This window comes from Microtus oregoni, unplaced genomic scaffold (assembly GCF_018167655.1).
Source record: "Microtus oregoni isolate MIOR12 unplaced genomic scaffold, Mior012 000015F_ref0000493, whole genome shotgun sequence".
In the NCBI taxonomy this organism is placed as follows: Eukaryota; Metazoa; Chordata; class Mammalia; order Rodentia; family Cricetidae; genus Microtus; species Microtus oregoni.
In genome coordinates this window covers 991,379-997,250 of record NW_024543074.1, presented here as the reverse complement: position 1 = coordinate 997,250, position 5,872 = coordinate 991,379, and positions in this window count along the sequence as shown.

Genomic DNA, 5,872 nt, shown 5'->3' with positions numbered 1-5,872 from the left:
TGTCTGGTGCCCTCTTTTTTTGGCAGTTCTGCCTGCTGCATCTTTAATCATTCGAGGGCCCCAGCTGACCACATGAGCCTGGGAGGATGTCAGCCATTTCAAGTTTTGTAGATTATTGTAGGGTTTTTTTTTTTTTTTTTAACCTTGTTTCTGTGGGGTGGTTTTTGTAAAATTAGAAGAGATACAAGGGGTGGCTTCTACCCTTGCCTTCAAAATACTGTATTTCAAAACTGCCCTTTATTGGACCTGATACTTGTGGTTCTAGCTCTTGAAGATGGTTTAGAGAAGTTCAAGGCCGGCCTGGCTTCTAGCTTAGAACCCAATAGAAGCTGTCTGTCAAAGAGGCAGGGTTACGTGGCTTGCAGAGTCATACCTACCCTCTCCAAGGTAGTGCGTGGGGAAATAGGCTGAATATAAAATGAAACCCCAGAAGCTGCCTCACAGCAGCTCAGAAGCAGCACCAGGAATTGAGGTTTTGTCTATTTCTCTAGTGAGTAGGTTTAAGTGATTATGCATCCATTCTCCAGAGGCTGAGATTTGGGGCATATGTCAAGCAGCCTGGTCCTAGTCAGAAAAATACTGGTATGGCTGTGCAGTAGCCCGCTCTAGGGCCGGACGGGCTATTGTGAGCCTATTTAAATGGGTCTGGTAGTTAATTTCTCACTTAGCTGTGGTGGTGGCTGCCAGTAAGGTTTTCGGTGATTCCTGTGAGCCAACTAATCCTCAATATAATGAAGTGGGGCTCACCACCTCCATTTTGCAAATGAGTGTGAACTGACAAGGCTTCACAGCCTGTGCTGAGGTGAGCTGGAGTTTGGTACCATGTGCTATGGGCAGTCAGCCTGATTCCCAGGTCTTGGAGGACTTCCAAACCTCAGTGAGAAGGAACCAGTGGGGTGGGCAGCTGCAAAAAGTAAGGGAGGGGCTGGAGAGATGGCTCAGAGGTTAAGAGCATTGCCTGCTCTTCCAAAGGTCCTGAGTTCAACTCCCAGCAACCACATGATGGCTCACAACTCTCTGTAATGGGGTCTGGTGCCCTCTTCTGGCCATCAGGCATACACACAGACAGAATATTGTATACATGATAAATAAATAAATAAATATTTAAAAAAAAACAAGATATCAGTAGCCCTTCTATATACAAATGACAAATGAACTAAGAAAGAAATTAGGGAAACAACCTAGGCATGCACACAGAATATTGTATACATAATATTTTTAAAAGAAAAAAGTAAGGGAGGGATAAGTGTTGTGGTTTGAAATAGGATGTCCACCGGTGGGGCTGGTGTGAGATGCGGGAAAGAGTGGGAGGAGGCACTGGGACCAGGGGACCAAGCAGTTTTACCTCATTGGTTCTGAGCATGGTAGGAAAGGGGTGGTTACTCGGAAGACCTCTTAGGATCTCCCCCATCCTGCCATGTGCAAGGCTTGGTAAAAGGAACAGTGATTTCTGGATCTGTCCGTGGAAGCAACCTGCGTTTGCTACCTTGAATTCTTGCTTTAATTTCCTAATAGATCTTTCTAAGGCCTAAAAGTGTGTCTCAGCTTAGCACAGACACATCTTTTCCAGCCCAGCTCAGAGGGGAAAAGTTTAGGAGACCACCCAATCCCAGCCTCCCCCATTGTAGAGATAGTGATAAAGCATGGGGCCCTCCCTGGATCCTGAGACCACTCTACAGGGACCGATTCCATTCCAGGCCAGAAGGTGGTGCTGTTCGCTCACTGACTGGGGCTTCAATGGGGCTTTTTGTTGGTTGACATTGGGTTGTTTTGAAAAGTTAAAATGACAGGTTTTAATGTCAACCTACCACAAATGAGTAGAGAGCCTCAGCTGAAGAATTCTGATGGCCTTAATAGATGTTAGGAAGACCCACCTCTTCTAGAAATGACCCAGATAAAAGGGTCACGGCAGATGGAAGGTTAGTTAGTCTCTCTCCGTGCTTGGTCTTCCCTCGGCACCAAATTAATTCACCCTTCACTGATACCAGAACCAGTGTTTTCAGGTCTCCATCACTGATTAAGGATAAGGACTTTCTAAGAATTTTCCAGGTTTTCAGTGCTAAATTGAGACTACTAAGGTGCCAGCCAGTCTGTAAGCAGCATTCTCCCACAGTCTGCTTCCGTTCCTACCTCCAGTTTCCTCCCTGGATAGTGATAGGTTGTAATCTGTATGCTGAATAAACCCGTTCCTCTCCCCACCGCTGTTTTTGGTCACTGTTTATCACAGCCATAGAGATTCAAACTAAGCAAAGGTGGAGGAGTCCACCTCTCGGAAGAGCCCCTTCCTTCACTGACTGTTCACTCATGACCATGGCTCTACTACTGACTGAGCTACACTCACCCCGGGTCATTTCTTTCTGAATGTTACCCCAGGCCTGGAAAGTCCGTCCCTCCTGCCATGAGCTCTGACCTTTACAGGAAATGTATGGAGAGCATCTAATTTTCAGGGAGCTGCAATCATTAAGAACTCCTAAACCATTGAATCCATTCCATGCCCTGGAAATCCAGTCAGTTTAGCACTGAAGATCTAGCTACAGTACAGTATGTACTTAGCCTGGGTTCCATCTCTAGCTTTACTACTCAGCCCCTCCACCCCTAAATATATGCCCTCTCATTCAAGAGTATATGACTTGGGTGGGGTGAGATGCTTGGTAATTTAGAACATTTCCTGCTATTCCAGAAGACGGAAGTTCAGTTCCCAGAACCCATATCAGGCAGCTCACAGCCACCTGTAACTCCAGCTCCAGGGCTACTGATGCCCACATACGTGGGCACCCATATACATGTAACACACACACACATATAGGAACACATAAAAATAAAAAACAAATCTTTAAAAAGTATATGACTAGCCAGGCAAAGTGATACGTGTAATCCCAGCACTCAGGAGCCTTATTGCGCCAAGCTTGAGGCCAGCTGGGGATACATAGTAAAACAGAACAAAAGCGTAGACCTATTCCCTATAGAACATATATGTCTTTCCAAGGGGCTCGCTTTCCCCCAGGTAAACACCCTGAGCAAACGCAACTCGTCTTTCTTTTCTTTCTTTCCTCCTGCTTTAAGTAGCTATTTAACTTTATTTTAGGTGTGTTGGTACAAAGGTGTCAGATCCCCTGGAACTAAGTGAATTGTAGACAGTTGTGAGCTGCCAGGTGGTTGCTGGGAATTGAACCCGGGTTCCTCTGAAGAGCAGCCAGTGCTCTTAAATGCTGATCTTTCTTTCTTTCTTTTTTTCTGTTGTTTTTGAGACAGTGTTTTTCTGTGTAACTTTGGCTGTCTTAACTGTCCTGGAACTTGCTCTGTAGCCTAGGAAAACGCAGAGATCCACCTGCCTGTCCTGGGATTAAAGGCATGAGCCACCACCACCTGGCTACCGAACTTATTCTTTAAATAAGGCAGCTGAGGTTCAATGACTCCCCAGAACCTCAGCATTGTCTAGTTAGACTCTGCCACACCAGTCTGGCACTGGGCTTCCAGCTGTTGGTTATAGACTCAGAGCAGAGCCACCGATGTCGGCTGGGAGGTGGGGAAGGGCTGGGAAAGTGGGGCTGGCTTTGGCCTCCTCCCTGGTGACATCAGTGAAGCTGAGGCAGGCAAGCTAGGCCATCTTCTATGAAGCACAAGAGACTGAGTCTAGACATGCACAGCTGCCTTCCTTGAGTGTCTCAGCAGGTCCCTAGTTGGTCAGAGTCCTAGGAGACTGGGGGATGCAGAAGGCTGATGGGAAGGGGATATGCTAGCAATATGGCAGGATTACACAGAAAACCTGCCTGAATCTTCCCTGTCTCCAGCATCTACCCCCTTTACCCCCTCGTCCCTTTAGGCCTCCCTGTCTCTGGCTCCTAGGTTTTTTTTCTTTCTTCTTCTTCTTCTTCTTCTTCTTCTTCTTCTTCTTCTTCTTCTTCTTCTTCCTCCTCCTCCTCCTCCTCCTCCTCCTCCTCCTCCTCCTTCTTTTTTTTTGTTCCCCCCAAGACAGGGTTTCTCTGTGTAACAGCTCTGACTGTCCTGTCCTGGACCTCACTCTGTAGACCAGGCTGACCTTGAACTCACAGAGATCCACCTGTCTCTGCCTCCTGAGTGCTGGAATTAAAGGCGTGTGCCACCACACCTTTAATTTTTCTTCTTGCATCTTCCTTGAGCCCAGATGGAGTGTACTAGGTAGGCTCAGAAAGAAGGGTGTGTGGAGGTCAGAGATGATACTGGCAGCAGATTTCTGGGGATCCCAGGCGAGTAGGATTGCTGGTTCAGCCAGACCCTCCCCCCAAGAATGGGCACAGAGGAGGGCAGAGGCTATCGTGGGGACACCAGCTGTTCCCAGCCCCCAGGCTGTGAGCCTGCTGTCAGTGGTTCAACCACCTGAAAAAGCTGCTGTACTCAGCAGTGCGGCAAACCAGTGGTGAGAGGGGGGGCTGTTCCAGGCCAGCTGCTGGCTGGTGGCAGACACTGGGGCTGCATCAGGCTGGAATACAACATTCCCACTTGTCTCCAGTGAGGTGGAAGCATCTATTTCTGGAGGCTCTGGCCCAACATCTCAGGCTGCCCTCTCTCCTAGTGGCTTACGGCACTGAGAGCCACAGGGCAGGGCAGTAAGAAAGATGTCTGGGCCACTGATCGCTTGATAATCAGAACAAGTCAATAGCGTTCTCTAGGCATTAGTTTTACCCAAGTATGAAAGGGACGGGTTTGGGTTGTATAAACTATGCGACCTCAGTAAACCACTCCCCATCTCTACGACAGTGTCCTCGTCGGTCAAAGGGTCGGTGAGAGGACCCAATAGCATGACGTTCCTGGCATGTTCCGTGGGCCGCACCCGGTGTCCCTTTCGAGGCAGGCAGTGCACTGCACACCTGTAATCTCAGCTACTCAGGAGATGGTCTGCCTGAGTTACATAATTCTCTCTGTAGCCTTCAGAGCCAGACATGGCGCCTTATACCTGCAATCCCAGCCCCGGGGAGCCTGAAGCAGGGCGGTGACTGAGTTCAAAACAAGACCCTGTTCCAAAGAAAAGAAAGCCTTCAGTCTTGGGGGTGAAATTCCCTTCCAGTTCCAGGGCGGGAGATTCTAGGAGAGGGCTGCCCTTCTCAATCTATAAGGCTTTTACTGGATGAAGGGGCCCAAAGGATGCTCAAGAAGGAGGCACCACAGTCTGGTCCCACCTCGCCTACCTAGCTCTGAAGATGGAGGCGGGACCCAGACTGGGATGGACGAAGAGTGTACTTGTCAAAAGAGGCAGATTCCCACTTTCTGTGCCCTGTCACCCCCGCAGCAGCCTCGGGCTCGCTTGTTCCCCCCTGCGCCTAAAAATAGCTCGGGACACGCGAGCCGGAGAGTGACGCGGCCGGGCAGGCGCGGGAAGGCGGCCGCTTGGCTGGAGCAGGTGGGCGGCAGAGGGGCGCGCGCGAGTCCCCCTCTCTCTCCGCCAGGCTCCTGATGAAGGACTCTGCTGAGTCATCTCAAGTCCTCAGCGTCCACCACGGTCCCCTCCACCATGTTTGAATCTTGGCTTGGGGGGCTGCAGGGAGAGGTTGATCCCCAGCGCTACAGCACCCTCCGAAGCAAGCGGTCTGCGTCAACAACTGCGCTGTGGGGTCCCCCCCCCCCTGCGCGACTAAGGTGCTCGCGTGGAATTCAGAAGTGACCTCAGCCCCACCTCCCCCCCACCCCGGCCTGACTCTGTTTCCCCGCCTTCCTCTGGTCCTTCCCACATCTTTCTGCGGTCCCCAAGGGAGCGCATCCCACTCACTGCGATGCCCTTCCTCGCAGAGATCAATGACTTCTTCTACCCTCTACCTTTCTACCCTCACCCCCACCTCGCTGCCCGGCTTTTTCTATTCCAATCAGACACACAGAGCAGACAAGCTGAGACAAGAAA